Here is a 19,150-nt window from a genome sequence, read left to right as displayed (position 1 = left end):
AAAAGGAATGGCCTATTGAGTGTGACTGCATCTTTCCAAACTAAGCCTCCTGCTTTACCTATTTTCTCTTAAACACAGTTCCAAGACATTCTTCTCCTTGGGTTTCCCTTCAAAAGAATTTATCTCTGTATAAGAATAAACATTTGTCTTTGTTAAACGATAAAAATAGTGTCACTTAAAATACATTTCCATATTTGCCCTTGATACTGGGAATCACAGGGTCAAATTCAGTGCCAGGTGAAGGGTGGAGGGCATTCTAATTGTTCCCCTTCTCACAATGTCTCTTCTCCCTCCCTCCCCAGTCCCTTCCATAGGAAACAGGGAATGTTTGTTTCTGTCTTCTGGTAGGAGAAGGATTGGTCCCACCCCCAGCTCCAGGGATGGATCTTGATTGTTTAAGCCCAGTCAGGTAAACCCCACACTTGTTGCACAGTGATTAACCCAGTGGCAGTCACGCCAAGAGGTTTGTTCATGGCTGGGCATGTGATCTGTGCAGGCCACCAGCATGCTTGCTGAGGACTTTGGGAAGAAGGCTCTTCAGTCTTCTGATAGACCTCCCCAAGACGGCCCTCTCTCTGTGTCCTTCTGGATGTTTGGGACATGAAGCTTGGGGCTGCTGGAGTTACCTTGCTGTCACGAGGGAAGCTACCCCTAGGATGTGTTTAACGAAGTAGAAAGAAAGAAAATAGGCCCTTATTGGCCAGGCGCGGTGGCTCACGCCTGTAATCCCAGCACTTTGGGACGCCGAGGCGGGCGGATCACGAGGTCAGGAGACCGAGACCGTCCTGGCTAACACGGTGAAACCCCGTTTCTACTAAAAATACAAAAAAAAATTAGCGGGGCATGGTGGTGGGCGCCTATAGCCCCAGCTACTCAGGAGGCTGAGGCAGGAGAATGGCGTGAACCCAGGAGGCGGAGCTTGCAGTGAGCCGAGATCATGCCACTGCACTCCAGCCTGGGCGACAGAGCAAGACTCCGTCTCCCAAAAAAAAAAAAAAAAAAAAAAAAAGAGAGAGAAAACAGGCCCTTGTTTTCATCATAGAGCAACTGACTCAAACTCAACCTGAAGCCGCTGAACTTTCCATTTGCATGTGCCAGCAAACCACCTTTATTATGTAAGCCCTTTCAAATTAGGTTTCTTACTTATATCTTAGAATCCAAATGGTGCTTGATAGATACATTTCCTTGTATTTTGTGTGTTTTAGTGATTCTAACCCATGGACCAAGACCCTGCCTTGGAGATTGGGGAACAGGTGTTGGAAGGGCTCTATTTTGGCAAAGAATGGATTGTTTATGTGAGCATATTTCTGCAAAGTAAGAAAATGTCTTGCCTATATATGTATTAATATTTTTCAAATTTATCTTGCTGTTTTGGTGAAATATAAATTTAGATAAAAATACTGAATTTGTAGGTTTTTATCCTGCATTTTTCACAATGAGCAGATGTTAGAAGCATCATGTAAATTTGTCCAAAAAGATTTTGTTTTTTGCAGAAATTTTTGACTTGAGGAAGAAGCTCTTGCTTAGATAGGTGTTTCCACCCTCTGTCCCTCCTTCTTTTCCTTGCTTCCTTCTCTTCTCCCGCCTTCACTCCCTGCTCCCTTCCTTTTTTTCCCTCTTAGTCTCTGTTATTACCCTGTTGTCCTTCTGTTGAGTCTTGTTACTCAAACTCTGTTAGAAATAGTTGAGATATAAATTCTAATTAATTTTATTTGGATGCCTATGTTAAGCTTCATTTAACTTTTCAGATCCTGCATCTATGAGTTTGACATAAATGCAAACAAATAATGGGTATTGAGTGCTTTAATAGCAAGGGACCCAAACTGAAGTTCATTCCCCATGCAACAAATTGGGTGTTGGATGGGAATGCTTATAATGATTGACCCCTGTTTTTGGTAGTAAGCAAGAAACTGCAAGTAAACTGTAACTGATGTATTTAATGAGTGCTCACTGTGTGCACATTGCCATTAGTGTAGCTGAGTGGTGCAGCACTGAACCCTTACCTCAAAGATCTTATAGTTCATTGGAGAGAAGAGACATGTACACCAAATACTGTGTAAGCCAGGGCTGTGTTTTATAAGGGAATATGTAAGTTGACATCTGGAACCTCTTTCTTAGAATTATCCTACCAGAACCTTGTGTTTAATAAATATTGATCACCGCCATTATAAAATATGCTGTTTGTTAATAAAACATATTTTCTTTATTTTATTTTATTTATTTTTTTTTTTATTATACTTTAAGTTTTAGGGTACATGTGCACAACGTGCAGGTTTGTTACATATACATGTGCCATGTTGGTGTGCTGCACCCATTAGCTCTTCATTTAACATTAAGTATATCTCCTAATGCTATCCCTCCCCACTCCCCCTACCCCACAACAGGCCCCGGTGAGTGATGTTCCCCTTCCTGTGTCTGTGTGTTCTCATTGTTCAATTCCCACCTATGAGTGAGAACATGCGGTGTTTGGTTTTTTGTCCTTGTGATAGTTTGCTGAGAATGATGGTTTCCAGCTTCATCCATGTCCCTACAAAGAACATGAACTCATCATTTTTTATGGCTGCATAGTATTCCATGGTGTATATGTGCCACATTTTCTTAATCCAGTCTATCTTTGTTGGACATTTGGGTTGGTTCCAAGTCTTTGCTATTGTGAATAGTGCCGCAATAAACATACATGTGCATGTGTCTTTATAGCAGCATGATTTATAATCCTTTGGGTATATACCCAGTAATGGGATGGCTGGGTCAAATGGCATTTCTAGTTCTAGATCCCTGAGGAATCACCACACTGACTTCCACAATGGTTGAACTAGTTTACAGTCCCACCAACAGTGTAAAAGTGTTCCTATTTCTCCAGATCCTCTCTAGCACGTGTTGTTTCCTGACTTTTTAATGATCGCCATTCTAACTGGTGTGAGATGGTATCTCATTGTGGTTTTGATTTGCATTTCTCTGATAGCCAGTGATGATGAGCATTTTTTCATGTTTCTTTTGGCTGCATAAGCGTCTTCTTTTGAGAAGTGTCTGTTCATATCCTTTGCCCACTTTTGATGGGGTTGTTTTTTTCTTGTAAATTTGTTTGAGTTCTTTGTAGATTCTGGATATTAGCCCTTTGTCAGATGGGTAGATTGCAAAAATTTTCTACCATTCTGTAGGTTGCCTGTTCACTCTTATGGTAGTTTCTTTTGCTTTGTAGAAGCTCTTTAATTAGATCCCATTTGTCAATTTTGGCTTCTGTTGCCATTGCTTTTGGTGTTTTAGTCATGAAGTCCTTGCCCATGCCTATGTCCTGAATGGTATTGCCTAGGTTTTCTTCTAGGGTTTTTATGGTTTTAGGTCTAACATTTAAGTCTTTAATCCATCTTGAATTAATTTTTGTATAAGGTGTAAGGAAGGGATCCAGTTTCAGCTTTCTACATATGGCTAGCCAGTTTTCCCAGCACCATTTATTAAATAGGGAATCCTTCCCCCATTTCTTGTTTTTATCAGGTTTGTCGAAGATCAGATAGTTGTAGATATGTGGCATTATTTCTGAGGGCTCTGTTCTGTTCCATTGGTCTACATCTCTGTTTTGGTACCAGTACCATGCTGTTTTGGTTACTGTAGCCTTGTAGTATAGTTTGAAGTCAGGTAGTGTGATGCCTCCAGCTTTCTTCTTTTGGCTTAGGATTGACTTGGCAATGTGGGCTCTTTTTTGGTTCCATATGAACTTTAAAGTAGTTTTTTTCCAATTCTGTGAAGAAAGTCATTGGTAGCTTGATGGGGATGGCATTGAATCTGTAAATTACCTTGGGCAGTATGGCCATTTTCACGATATTGATTCTTCCTACCCATGAGTATGGAATGTTCTTCCATTTGTTTGTATCCTCTTTTATTTCATTGAGCAGTGGTCTGTAGTTCTCCTTGAAGAGGTCCTTGACATCCCTTGTAAGTTGGATTCCTAGGTATTTTATTCTCTTTGAAGTAATTGTGAATGGGAGTTCACTTATAATTTGGCTCTCTGTTTGTCTGTTATTGGTGTATCGGAATGCTTGTGATTTTTGCACATTGATTTTGTATGCTGAGACTTTGCTGAAGTTGCTTATCAGCTTAAGGAGATTTTGGGCTCAGATGATGGGGTTTTCTAGATATACAATCATGTCATTTGCAAACAGGGACAATTTGACTTCCTCTTTTCCTAATCGAATACCCTTTATTTCCTTCTCCTGCCTGATTGCCCTGGCCAGAACTTCCAACACTGTGTTGAACAGGAGTGGTGAGAGAGGGCATCCCTGTCTTGTGCCAGTTTTCAAAGGGAATGCTTCCAGTTTTTGCCCATTCAGTATGATATTGGCTGTCGGTTTGTCATAGATAGCTCTTACTATTTTGAGATACGTCCCATCAATACCTAATTTATTGAGAGTTTTTAGCATTAAGGGCTGTTGAATTTTGTCAAAGGCCTTTTCTGCATCTATTGAGATAATCATGTGGTTTTTGTCTTTGGTTCTGTTTATATGATGGATTACATTTATTGATTTGCGTATGTTGAACCAGCCTTGCATCCCAGGTATGAAGCCAACTTGGTCATGGTAGATAAGCTTTTTGATGTGCTGCTGGATTGGGTTTGCCAGTATTTTATTGAGGATTTTTGCATCGATTTTCATCAGGGATACTGGCCTAAAATTCTCTTTTTTTGTTGTGTCTCTGCCAGGCTTTGGTATCAGGATAATAAAACATGTTTTCTATTCTACCTTTTTCTTGGCCATGTTTTTTAGCTATACACAGCCGGTTTTTTTTGTTTGTTTGTTTTGTTGTTGTTGTTTGCCGTAGAACCAACATTTTGGCACTACCCCCCACTCCCAGCCATGTGTGCACATACACACACACACACCGAGTTTGCTGCAAATACAGCATTACAATAATTCAAAATTATAACTGTCTCTCATGGAAAAGAGGCTGCCTGCTGGTTTGGCATGGGGATAAGTGAACTAGCTGAACTGTACTCATTTCCTACTAAACAACGTATAGCTGAATGCAAGTGAGAGAGACTTACAAGGACAACCTTGAGCTATCTCCCAGTTTGTTCAAAACAAAACCAAAGAAACTTACCAACTCTGGTATTTCATGTCAGCAGTGACAAAGGCTTACTGAGCTCCCCAGTAGGTGCCTGGCCCTGCATGCTGCTTCTAGAATGCCAGCAGGAAGGCCTGGCCGAGCAGCCAGCTGGCTGTGGAGCCCTTATTCTAAGACTATGCTGCCACTTTCTTGTGACACTGGAGTCAAAAGCAAAAAGGGGCTTGCAGCCAGTAACCAAAGGGCTGTATTCAAGCAGTGACCTATTTTTACACTGTAATCGGGTTGGGTTTCTCTTTTTCCCTCGTGAGGCAGTAATCTCAAATTCTTCTGAGTGCTCAAGAAGCCAGTTCCCTGTTACCTTTTTGGCTTAGTTGTTTTTCACTTTGACATAGGTCACTCTTAACTTGAGGACAGGAATATCTGTCCCTTTTCCCTGATTTGAGGGTAGGAGTTGGTTTATGTGTATAAAATGGAGAGATAGGAAAACATGAACCAAGGTAAGGATAGATGGCTTCTGAGGAGGAACAAAACCAGGTGAGCTAGATAGAGAAAGGTATTTCGGATCATAGGTCCAAGGTTCTGCCCTTTCAAACCCTAATCACACATATGAACTAATTACTTAGCTTAGTCATCAAATTTTGCTTGTGCTTCATATGTGCTGGGTGTCAGAGGCGTAGTAATAAAAAGGTAAAACTCTTGCCTCAGCCCACAGTTTTGTGGGGGAGGAATCTTGTACCCACAATTGCAATGCAGTGCCACCAGTGCAACAGGGGAGTTGGGCCCGATTGAGGCTGTTAGATGTTGCTGGGGAGGGGTCACTAAGAAGGGTATCAGAGGAATTCCTCCTAAGCTTCTTAGTTAGACCCTTTGCTACTCCAGCCTGTCTCGCTTCCATCAGATCAGTGCCTAGTCTGTATTGGGTTTTTTGTTTGCTTGTTTGTTGCCATTTAGGTCTGTGCTATGTATAATCTGAAAGGGTGAGTTCTTCAGGTGGGATTTTCATGTCTCTTCAAAGAGACCTTTGGGACCGGAGGATAGTGTGCCACATGGCTCCATTCTTCAAAAGGTGACATGTCTTGGGACTTTATGCCTAGGATGATACATATTCCTGTCTTGTCTGCCTGGACAACTTCTTTTCATCCTTTAAGACTTGTTTTTAGCATAAGTCCTGCTCTCACAGGATGTAAGTTCTGCTCTGATGTCCTGATAGTTCTTGTCCGGTCTCTCCATTGCCTTTTTCCTCTGTTCTTGGCATGTAGAGCCTTGAGCTTCAACTCATGCTTCAGCTGATATTTACACCTGTATCTATCCATGTTCCCCTACTGCACTGTGAATCTCAGACACAGGGCATATGTTTTATTCACCTAGGACACACCAGTTGCTTAGCAATGGTGAGTCACATGAAGGAAGTATGTGTGTCATGTGAATGAAGTTCCCATCTGGCACCAAGATGGCTAAAGATACTGAGAGGGCTGCAAAAGATTCTTGACTGGGTCTCAAACTTTTTGAGCTCATTGAATGTCTTTTGTACTTAAAAGGATATTAGGAAGGTTTTGCAGCATAAAGCCTAGGAGGATGTAAAAAGTGGCCGGCTGGGATTTGGGAGACAGAGATCAGTAAAAAAGGGTGTATACACCACAACATAGCAGGGAGAATGTCTAAGGGAACACCCCCATTTAGGTGTTGCTTAACTTTTATATGTAATGTACTCCTGAACACAGGGCAAAATTCACATTATCTGGCAGATGTTATCATGTCTCAGCATTGCATGGTCATGTGCCAGCTAGTTGTATCAGAGTCTGAATTCAGCATTCAAAAGGTGATTGGGAAGAATCCAGGTTTGCTATAGGCAGAAGTTGAGGTTGCTTGTGTAACAGGCTTCCTGGTACCTCCTGGTAACAGGGAGAAATGCATCGCAGGTGCTTTATAAAGATGGATGTAATGATTAAACGAACCCTAATACCAGCCTTGTGTAAGTTTCTCCTGACTCTGTCATGGTTTGGAGCTTACATTTTGAAAAATACTGATACATATCAAGAATTTTCCAGCCGGGCGCGGTGGCTCATGCCTGTAACCCCAGCACTTTGGGAGACCGAGGCGGGCGGATCACGAGGTCAGGAGATCGAGACTATCCTGGCTAACATGGTGAAACCCCGTCTCTACTAAAAATACAAAAAATTAGCCGGGCGAGGTCGTGGGCGCCTGTAGTCCCCCGCGGGAGGCTGAGGCAGGAGAATGGCGTGAACCCGGGAGGCGGAGCTTGCAATGAACCTAGACTGCGCCACTGCACTCCAGCCTGGGCGACAGCGAGACTCCGTCTCAAAAAAAAAAAGAAGAATTTTCCTAGATTAGAAGACAGCTATGTACACCAGAGGGTGCTGTGTTTCAATTTTCATATCTCTTTCTTTTCCACTCCTGTGGTTGTATGCTACGTGATTCATATGAGGACTAGCCAGTTGAGAATTTGCCCTCAACAAAGGACTGTTGAAGACCTGAACACACCCTACCCACTTGCTGCTTTCCCAGCATAACAGATGAGTTCAGACATGGCTACACCACACACTCCCCAGTTCTGCTTTGCTGTATACTAGTTCTTAACCATTGAGTTCTTTGTTTAAAACTAGACCTTTTTTTTTTTTGTGCTGCAGCGTAAGTCCATTTTCAATATTCTTTCTTTGGTGAAAATGGAGACCATCTGGTCATCATTCTCTGTGTAATAACAATGATTGAAGATGGTTATTAAGTCACCCTTCGGCCTTTTCTCTTGCCTAGGCAAAATTGTCTTCGTTTCTGTGGCCATTACCCATAAATCTCATTTTCCAACCCTTTAATCATCTTGGTGGCTTCCTTTGAAAACAACTTCAAAGGCTGTTTCACTGCCTCTATTTTGGTGGGGTCTGGGCTGTCAGCGTCTAATGGATACGGAATGTGGTTGTTTTAACCATCTAGTTTCCATAGCTAGTTTCCACATCTTGAGGCCAATCACTATCATTAACCATCAGGAGCTGCTTTACCGTCTTTTCACTGTGATATACTTTATAAATATTATTGATTAATGTGTTGCTTTGACTGAAAATACGAATTTTAGCTTGTGAATAATTTTAGCTGTTGGCTGATAGAATTTTACACCCTCGTTTATGGCATTTGAGGTTCTTTTCTAAGCTATTTGATTCTAAGTGAATATGTTATCTCTTATTAGAGGATATGTTAATTTTCCTGCATTTTATTCATTTATTAACTTAACATCTCTGATTGCCTACCATGTGTCAGGCTCTGTACTAAGGATTGAGGACCCAAAGATGAACAAAACATGGGGCCTAATTCAAAGAGTTCACAATCTGGAGAGAAAGTCAGCCACATACAAAAAAATTATAAGGTAGGTAGAATGTGCTATAAAAAATGATTTAGGTACAGTGGAAGTTTAGAAAGGCTTCACTGAAGATGTCGTATTTGAATTGGGTCTAAGCATGAATTAGTCTTCAGGTGAGGGAGGGGGTTAAAGAAAACTCTAATGAAGGAACTCTAGTATGTGTGAAGGCAAGGAGGCTGGTGTGTTTAGGTTGCAGCAAACCAAGTACAACCAGGCTTGGACTTGAGTGACTGCAAAGACAGGAAGATGCCATGCTGAGAAAAACTGCCCATGCCAAGCTGAGAAATGTTCAACAGAAACATAAGGTGAGCTGCATATGTCATTTAAAATGTTCTAGGAGCCACATTTTTAAAAAATCAAAATTAACAAGTCAAAAAATAAAAAGCAATGGGGGGAGATTAAATGCATATTACTAAGTGAAAGAAGCCAATCCCAAAAGGCTACATACCTGTATGATTCCAACTATATGACATTCTGGAAAAGGCAAAACTATAGACACAGTAAAATGATCAGTGGTTGCCAGGGGTTAGGGAGGAGGGAGGGATGAACAGGCAGAGCACAGAAGATTTTTAGAGCAGTAGAACTATTTTGTATGATATTATAACATCGTAGATACATATCATTATAAATTTGTCCAAACCCATAGAATGTACACCAAGAGTGAACTCTAATGTAAACTGTGGACTTTGGGTGATAATGATGTGTCAGTGTAGATTGATCAGTTATAACAAATGTACCATTCTGGTGGGGAATGTTGATAATGGAGTAGGCTATGCATGTGTGGGGCAGTGGGTATATGGGAAATATCTATACCTTCTGGTCAGTTTTGCTGTGAACTTGATCTAAAAAATAGCCTACTAAGAAACACAAGTCAAATTAATTTTAATAATACATTTTATTTAACCCAATTTATCAGAAATACTAATATTTTAACATGTAATTGATATAAAAGTTATTAACTAGATATCTTACTTTTTTTGGTACTGAGTCTTTGAAATCTGGTCTGTATTTTACATTTACAGTACATCTCAATTCACATTAGCCACATTTCAGATACTCAGTACACACATGAGTACCTATGGCTAGTGGCTGCTGTGTTGGATGGGGCAGGTCTTGAAACCTGGACTTGCCTGACTCAGAAGCCTCAATTCTCAGCCACAGTGATATCCTGCTCCCTAAGTACTATAATGATAAACACAAGAGGAGAGGAGTTTTCAGATGATCATCTAATCCCATAACGTTAGCTGTTGCTCTCCACACTGCCTGGTGGCTCCAGTCTGAAGCATCTAGGCAGTGCTGTCCAACAGAAATATAATGAAAGCCAATATGTGATAAGTGTCCTATGGGCCACATTGAAACAGTGAAAAAAAAAAATCTAAGAATATATTTAACCCAATATATGCAACATATTATTTCAACATCTGTTTAATATTAAAAATTGTTAATGAAGGCATATAGACCAATGGAGTAGAGTGGAGAGACCAGAAATAAATCCTCACACATAAGGTCAAATGATTTTTTGCAAGGATGCCAAGACCTTTCAATGGGAATAGGACAGTCTTTTCAACAAATGGTGCTGAGAAAACTGGCTATCTACATGGAAAATAATAGGATTGGATCCTTACCTTACACCATATATATAAAAGTTAACTCAAAATGAATCAAAGACCTAAACAAAAGATCTAAAACTATAAAATGCTTAGAAGAAGACAGAGGAGAAAAGCTTCATGACACTTGCAAACCATATATCTAATAAAGGGGTAATATCTAGAAAATATAGAGAATTTCTACAACCCAACAAAAACAACAAAAAACCCCAGACAACCTGATTAAAATGGTCAAAGGACTTGAATAGACATTTATTCAAAGAAGATACACAAATGAATAAGCACATTAAAAATACTCAGCGTTAATATAATTAGGCAATACAAATCAAAACCACAGTGAGATACAGCCTCACGCCCATTAGGATGGCAACTCTGAAGAAAAAAAAAGAAAATAACAGATATTGCCATGAATGTGGAGAACTCTTGGGAACTCAGTGCACTGTTGGTGGGAATGTAAAATGGTGCAGCTGTTATGGAAAACAGTATGGCAATTCCTCAAGAAATTAAAAATAGAATCACCATGTGATTAAGCAATTCCACTTCTGGGTAGTTACCCAGAAGAGTTGATAGTAGGGACTCAAAGAGATTGTATGTCCATGTTCATAGCAACATTATTCATAATAGGCAAAAGGTAGAAGCAACCCAAGTGTTCACTGATGGATGGATAAAATGTGGTATATACATACAGGGGGATATTATTCAGCCTTTAAAAGGAAGTAAATCCTGACATATACTATAATATGGATGAAACTTGAGGATATTATGCTAAGTTAAATTGATCAGTTATAAAAAGGCAAATACTATATGAGTCCACTTATGTAAAATACCTAGAGTAGCCGAATCTGCAGAGACAGAAAGCAGAATGGTAGTTGTCAGGAGTCAGGGGTGGGCAGGAAATGGGAGTTATTGTTTAATGGGTGTAAGGTTTCAGTTTTATAAGGCAAAGAGTTCTGGAGGCAGATGGTGATGATGGTTGTACAACAATGTGACTGTGTTAATACTTAATGCTACTGAACTCTCCACCTAAAAATGATTAAGATGGTAAATTTTATGTTATGTGTATTTTACCACAATTTCTAAAAGTCCCTCTACCAAGAAAAGATGTTAAGTGCTTCCGAGACCATTAACATTTCATGTGGGAAAAGAGAAAAGAGAGATGTGAATAAAGGAAACTAGGAAAAAAATAAGTATGCTTGGAAATCTGGATGTATGGTGCAGTGGACTGAATGTATCTCCTAAAATTCATATTTTGAAATTTTAATCCCTAATGTGATTGTCTTAGGAAGTGAGGCATTTGGAGGGTAATTAGGTCACTGGGATGGAGCTCTCATGAATGGAACTAGTGGCCTTATAAAAGAGACCCCAGACACTCCCTGGTCCCTTCTGCCATGTGAGGACAGTGGGAAGTTGTCTGTCTATGAGGAAGTAGGCCCTCACCAGACACTGAATATGCCAGCACCTTCATCTTGGACTTCCTGGTCTCAAGAACTGTGAGAAATACATTTCTGTTGTTTATAAGCCATCCAGTCTATGGTGTTTTTGTTATAGCACCCCAAACGGACTAAGACAAATGTTGAGAGGTGAAATGAAGATTTAGGAAGTAGACCTAGGCTGTATTTTTTATTTGCTTGTTTCGTTTTTTGGAAGGGTGAGTGGAGCCACTTTTGGAAGGGTGAGTGGAAGGGTCAATGGAGCCAGAAATTTATGCATGTAGTTTTTTAAAACCTGCAGGGATCAATGGCAGTTGGAAGTAATGGATTTGGAACTTGGCAGATAGGTCAGGGCTGGCAAGGGTGATTTGGAAATCTCTTGGGTAGAGGAGATTGCAAAGTCCTGGGCATGAGTTTGCTCCCTTTGGAGAGGTTATAGAGGTATGGGTCTTAACTTCCTTTGGGTCCTGAGTGGTTTGAGACTTGAAGGAGTAGGAAAGAGCCACTTGACTGATGACCTTGGTGCAAGTGGTTTGGGCAGAAGGAGAGGAAGGAATGGGGCCTGCAATGCACCAAAGATTGATGAGCAAGGAAGTTGAATAAGTGGGACAGAGGCAGTCTGGCATGGGGGAGGGGGAAGATGGGAGAGGCCAGTTAGGGGATCTTTTCTATTTTTATGAGATTTAAGTGGTGTCTCAAGTAATACCACTATGATATACTTGGACTAGAAATTTTCTTGTCCAAGTGTGTCATAGAAACAATAACAAATAACCAGCCAATATGTAATAACAAACCAATATGTAATATTAAAGCAGTCCTTTTGTTTAAAAACAGATAAATAGAACTTTTACCAAATTCATAATGGCAGACACATTACATCAGTTCTTAGATGTATCCATTCTCAGAATATATGACATCAAGAGAAGCTCTTAGAAACTTCTGATTTAGGCTCCTGAAGTCTCATGGAAAGGAAATAAATATGCTAACTATCTTGCAGCGGAAGTTAACTCTTCCCCCAGTACTCTCCTGAGTGTATCACTGGTGAGTGTGGGTTCATGCACACGCACTCACATATTGCGGGAAGAAGGCTGAGATGCGAATAGGGAGATATATGTACTTCATTCCTGATAAATAGTTGTTGGAGTTTTATATTTTGCACCATCACAGCCACTCTCATTTTCAGGATTTATGATTGACTTTATCGCGTTTTAGATTAGAGAAGGCTCAGGTACTGAGAACTATTCCTCTCCTTTCCTTTTGCTTCACCTTGATGCTCTAAGGTTTCTCAAAGACAGAGCAAGTATCTTCAGAAGCCTCCCAGTGCATCTTCCATTTGGCTGTCAACATCTCTGTTCTGCTGCCCCCCACCCCAGGACAATAATGTGAAAATGAAGAGCTCTGGGAAAATACAGAACTTTATTGAGCAAATCCAGTTGGTCCCATTAGTTGGGCAGCATAAGATTGGAAGGGGATTTGCAGAGAAATATCCTGGCTGTAATGATAAGGCTGATCAACCCAGTGAATAGGACTTAATCTCACCTGTCAAGGGAAACTGATACTTCCTGATGAAATATTAACAGCATTCAAAACAGTACTCATAAAGGAAACATTTTAGAAACTGTCCTGGGCCGACTAAGGTAGAGCCATAGCCCTCTATTGTTCCAGGGGGCTTAGACCCTGGGTACCTGCAGCTTCATTCTGCTTAGACCTGGGGCAGTACCCTTCTCTGGATGAGGAACCTAGAGTTCTTCCAACAGAAAGGGATAGGAAAGGTATAATAGCTTCCTTCCCTTTTGGACAAGTAAAATAAATTTTAAATTTGACCTGTTGAATTCACTTGAAAATAGAGGAACCAGGAGGTTATCAGAAAGGACTAGGGAGTGAGCTTGAGAGGAAGATAATTTGATGACAGGATCAAAAAAGGTGAAGACGAATTGATGACTCCTGTGATTTCTGCTGCTCTGCCAGCATCATAGGATTGTGGAGAGCTTAAACAAGAAAAAGTGTATACCCAAAAGAATAAAAAATAAGATCCCAAAGAGAGATTTGCACACCCATATTCACTGCAGCATTATTCACAATAACCAAGAGGGGGAAGCAACCTAAATGTCCATCAATGGATGAATGTATAAATAAAATATGATATATACATATCATGGAATATTACTTAGCCTTAAAATGAAAGGAAATTCTTTTTTTTTTTTTGAAACAGAGTATTGCCCTGTCACCCAGGCTGGAGTGCAGTGGCACGATCTCAGTTTACTGCAACCTCCACCTCCCGCATTCATGCCATTCGCCAGTACGCCTGGCTAATTTTTTGTATTTTTAGTAGAGATGGGGTTTCACCATGTTAGCCAAAATGGTCTCGATCTCCTGACCTCATGATCCGCCCGCCTCGGCCTCCCAAAGTGCTGGGATTACAGGTGTGAGCCACCGCGCCCAGCCCAAGATAAGTACTTTTTTTAGCTAGCTAGGTTTCTGGTAGTATTAGTAGTGGTAGTAGGATGATGAAAACAGCTTGCTTTTCATTCTCCTCTAGCTGGGCTACGTCTTGAAATATAACTTCATTTATATGAGGTAACTAAAGTAGTCAAACTCTTAGAAAGTAGCATGGTAGTTGCCAGGGGCTGGGGGAAGAGAGTAAGGGGAATAGTTATTTGATGGGTATAGCATATGCATCTTTTGCAAGATGAAAAAGTTCTGGGCATCTGTTGGTCAACAATGTGAATGTGCTTAACACTACCTTACTGTACACTTAAAAATGGTTAAGACAGGCTGGGTGCGGTGGTTCACGCCTGTAATCCCAGCACTTTGGGAGGCCAAGGCAGGCTGATCACCTGAGGTCAGGAGTTCGAGACCAGCCTGGCCAACATGGCGAAACCCTGTCTCTACTAAAAGTACAAAAATTAGCCCTGCATGGTGGTAGGTGCCTATAATCCCAGCTACTCAGGAGGCTGAGGTAGGAGAATCGCTTGAACCTGGGAGGCGGAGATTGCAGTGAGTCAAGATCACGCCACTGTACTCCAACCTGAGCGACAAGAGTGAGACTCCATCTCAAAAGAAAAAAACAAATGGTTAAGACAGTGAATTTTATGTTATGTGTTTTTTATCACAATTTTTTAAAAAGAAAGAAAGAAAGAAAGGTAGGCTGGATAAAACAGCTGATGTACCTCTAGCTGTTATAGTTAATTGTCATCCTTCAGTGGCCAGCCTCTGAGTGGGATGTGGTGGTAATTAGAACAGTAGCAGTAGCTGCAGTAACTGTGATTTATTGAGTGTTTCCTGTATATCAGACAGCATGCTAAATCATTTTGTGTACTTCCTATCAATTCACCGAATGTCATGTCAGCTCTATGAGGTAGGCATTAATAGCTCCTCATTTTACCAGTGAGGAAATGGATTGTGAGGACTTAATTCATTTGCCCAGGAATACGCAGTCCACAGTGTTAGGGCTCTAGGACACAAACCCAGCTCTGTCTGATGTTAGAGTCTTAACTCCATTATCAGCTACCGTTCATTCACCCATTCACTTACTGAAAACGATTATTATGTGCCAGACATTGTGCTATATGCTACGGAAACAGTGGATATAGGCCCTGACCTTACTTACAGAGCTTACAGCCTAGCCAAAGTGAAAGACAATAAACAGGAAAAGAATCAGATGAAGATCCAGACAAATTTTGATAAATGTTATGAAAGAAACAATTAGGATGCTGTGATAGAGAATAATTCAGCTTGGATTTGGGGGAGCCACCAAAGACATTTAGATAGGATGTTCAGAGAAAGTCTAACATTCCTTTCTTAAGAAGGTAGATTTCAAAGAGGCAAAGGGGAAGATAGCTCAGAAGTCCTCTGTTGGAATTATAAATGAGTGTCTGAAAACGTGTATCCAAATGGCCTTGTGATGAAAGAATCCTAATCCTCCTTAATTCTAGCAGTGTTTCGTTGTCCCACTGGGTCACTTCACCTCAAAGTCCTCCTCTGTGAGGGGGAGAATAGAACTTGTATCTAGCTCAGTTTTTGGTTGTATTAGTCATGGTAATAGGATGATGAAAACACAGCTTCCATTTAATTCTCTTCTGGTTGGGCTACATCTTGAATGCTTTGTTCAGTTCTAATTGCCACATTTTGTGAGAAATGCAGACAAATTAGAATGTATAGAGAGAATGTGCAATGAATTCAGGACACTTAGCTGCAGAAGTAAATACTAAAAGAGGAAATGATCTTCAACTGTGTGAAAAGCTGATACATAGAAAAGAGAGTTGATGCGTCACGTAGTAAAAAGAGTTGATTTATGTCCAAAAGACAAATCTAAAAGCTGGGAACCAGGTCCAACTAAGAAAGGGGCTTTGTAATAAATTGTCATAAATTATAATTAGCTCCCACACTTGGGAGATACTCAGTTGGAGACTGGATAACAGATTGTTGCAGGATTTTTTAATTAGGAAAGAAGTTGGACTGCATATATTGTCCCATTCCTCCATTTTGGGTATTTTTTTGTTTTGCTTGTTCTTTTATTTATTTATTTTTTGTTTTGTATACTGGATATCTCTAAGTTATTTTTGAACTATGGCTTTATGGCCAGAGGCAAATGGAATATATAATATATAGTTTTAAGTGAAGTGCTCATGTGCACCCCTACAGAAGTTACACCAAAAGCTCATCTGTAGCTATTAGAAGTTTGAAATGTAAAGGAGCACTACTTGGTATTTGACCCAGTTACATACTCTGTAAGGACCTCTACTCTGACGCCATTAGCTTCTCACTTTCTCACTTGTTATTTGTAACAACCCATGTATTTTGGGAAATATGCTAACATTTTTTCCACTTACGTATTTATTCAATTTTTAACTTTTTGTTTTGAATACATAGCACATTAACATTGTTCAGAATTTAAAAGGGGCTACAGGGAAAAGCTTCCCTCAAACACATCTCCCTCTTCCCCTCGCCAGGGGCAAACACTATTATTAGTTTCTCACATATTTTTCTCGAGGTATTTCTAGCGTATACTTTTTATTCTGTGCTTTGCTTTTTTAAAAACTTAACATATATCAAGATAGCTTGAAGGTTAATCCATAGCAGCATAAAAAGCACCTCCCTTGTTCATTTTCACAAGTGTGTTACTCCATTGTATAAGTGTGCCATAATTGATTTGATTATCTCCTGTTGATGGGTGATTAGGTTATTTCCAGTCCTTTGCCATTACCATGCTGATAGTAGATTACCTTATACATGTGTGACTTACCATATGTGCAAAGTATATCAGCAGGCTGCCTTCCTAGAGGCAGAATCTGGTGAGTCAGGGAATGAGCATTTATAATTTTGTTCTTGTTAAATACTTCTTAATAGAAGTCTTACCAATTTTCACTCCAGCAAGCGGTGTGTGAGAGTGCCTATTTCTGCAAACCCTTGCCAACTCAGGATATTATTATCCAATGTTTCAAGCCTTTCCAAAGTAAGTGAAAGAAAAATAATCAGAGTAATTTTAATTTGTATTTCTCTTACTGTGAGTGAAATTGAGCATTTTTTCTTGTGTGTAAGATCTTGCTGGACTTTGTAGTGCGGCCATTGAAGAAAATCATCAATACAGACTAAGGCTGGAAGAGGTAAAAGGAACATCTTATCCACAGTGGTCAGCCAGACAGAATTTTTCTTTCTTTCTTTCTTTCTTTTTTTTTTTTTAACAAATGTTCTTGAGAGATTCAAGTGAGCTCACCAGCCTGCAAGCTATTCCGACTGTAAACTATCTGGCCCACCCTGGAAAATTTCAATTAAAACAAAACAAATGTAATCTCAGAAGTAAAACCACATCCAGAACAATTTCTTTTTTACTGTTTAGTTTTAAATTTAATAAAGTAATTTACTTTGTACTTGGAACAACATTTAGGATGCAAGTACATTTAAAGTAACATGTTTAACTTTGAAAGGCGCTGTCTCACACCTCAGAGAGTGCAATTTCTAACTACTTGGCTCTTATAATACCCTAGATTTGGTCCCAGCCTCCCCCCAACCGCATTTCTGTAGTTTCTCTGTAGATTCGAGCAGATTTTGGCAAAGACCAGAGTTTTTTCATTGGGAACATTGGCACTACACAGCCTCTTTGCTCATTAGCAGTCTGACCCATTAATTTCCTACAACATTTGTGACCAAACCAGTTCAATCCAGTTTTTCCCCTGGAAAAGGACCTTCTAGTTTTAGCAGCACAGATTTGCTTTGCTTTTTTCACAAAGCTTCCCAGGTTCAAACCTATCTTGGTTGATGGCAACACTATCCTTCTAGTTGCTTAGATCAAAAATCTTGGAGTCATCCTTGATTCCTGTGGCTACAATGTTTACATCCTCCTATCCATTCCTTTAGGAAGTCTTTTCGGCTTTACTTTCAAAACATATCCAGAATCCAGCCACTTCTTCTTACCTCCATCTCTACCATCCTGGTCCACGCTGCTGTCATCTCCTGCCTAGATTGATGTCTGACAAGTTTCCCTACTTCTCCACTGTGTTTTCCTACAGTCTGTTCTCAACATAGCCAGCAGAGCCATGCTGAAGGACACGTGTCGGATCACGCCAACCTTCTGCTCAAAGCCCTCTCTTGGCACTGCCCATCTCAGAGAGACTCAGATCATGGCAGTGGACCTGCACGGATCCCCTCCCTGCCCCCTACCACAGCCTCTTTGACCTTGTCTCATACTACTGTCTCTCTATTACTGCCGCCTAGCTCTGCTGGCCTCCTTGCTGTTCTTTGAACATGTCAGGCACATTCTCACCTCAAGGTCTTTGCACCAGCTGATGCCTGTGCCTGGAGTGTGCTTCCCCACATACCCAGATGGCTCACTTCCACACCTCTGAGTATTGGCTCCAGTGTCACATTCTCAGTGAGTTCTCTTCTGACCACTGTATATCTAAATTGCAGTCTCACCCCTCCCATGCTCCACATTTCTTCAGCCTTTCACTGCTATGCTTTTCTTCCACTTTTTGCTCTGACACATAATTTCATTTTCTTATTTTATTTATTATCTCTCTCCCCCAAACTAGAATGTAAATTCCAGGAAGGCAGAGATTTCTATCTATCTTTTTTGTCTTCCCCATATTCTGGCATGTCTGGCATAGGAAAGGCATTTAGTAAGCATTTGTTAAATGAATTGACTATCTTTTCTCTGCAAACTTGTTCCTCAAATTCTGCCACACCTAAATTGAAACAAGCAGGTATTGTATTTTGGTACAAGTCCTGGTGCTGTGGATTAAATCCAAGAGCATTGATCCATATTTTTCAGGGGAATCTCACATTATAAATAATGTGGCATCGTTTGGGTAAAAACTTTTGTGAAAGATTAAATATGACATGAGTAAGTTTAAGGAAGGTGATAAATACGCTCAGACTACATCTGGAGAATTAGATTTAGATTTAGATGCCACTGTTGAGAACGCTATAGACAAAGAAGAGCACATTCAGAGAAGAACAGTGGAGAGTGGTGCGGAGTCTCTGTCCCAGTCACACAAAGTACAGGAACTGAGGATTATTGGTTTAGGGGAAAAGAAGACTTTTAGGGAACATGATTCTTTTTTTTTCCAAAAAATCACATTTTTCCAATTGAAAAATGTGTCGGCTGGGCACAGTGGCTACGCCTGTAATCCCAGCACTTTGGGAGGTTAAGGCGGGTGGGTCACTTGAGTCCAGGAGTTCAAGAT

At 40.3% G+C, this 19,150-nt stretch overlaps 1 protein-coding gene across 12 annotated transcripts in view; it reads left to right on the top strand.

The window, feature by feature from the left end:
- Window positions 1–19,150, top strand: part of ZHX3 (zinc fingers and homeoboxes 3) — a 138,877-nt gene that overhangs the window by 77,430 nt on the left and 42,297 nt on the right. For 3 of the 12 annotated variants that reach the window (XM_063702421.1, XM_063702423.1, XM_063702420.1), the window contains exon 3: window positions 1,206–1,314. The exons of the other annotated variants lie outside the window; for them this stretch is intronic. The gene's annotated coding sequence lies outside the window, so the exon portion shown is untranslated. The remainder of the gene's footprint in view (window positions 1–1,205; window positions 1,315–19,150) is intronic. 12 annotated transcript variants of the gene reach the window in all.

The sequence above is a fragment of the Gorilla gorilla genome, chromosome 21 (assembly GCF_029281585.2).
Source record: "Gorilla gorilla gorilla isolate KB3781 chromosome 21, NHGRI_mGorGor1-v2.1_pri, whole genome shotgun sequence".
Taxonomy (NCBI): Eukaryota; Metazoa; Chordata; class Mammalia; order Primates; family Hominidae; genus Gorilla; species Gorilla gorilla.
The sequence above is the reverse complement of the archived record's forward strand: the minus strand, read 5'-3'. Positions and strand labels throughout refer to the sequence as shown.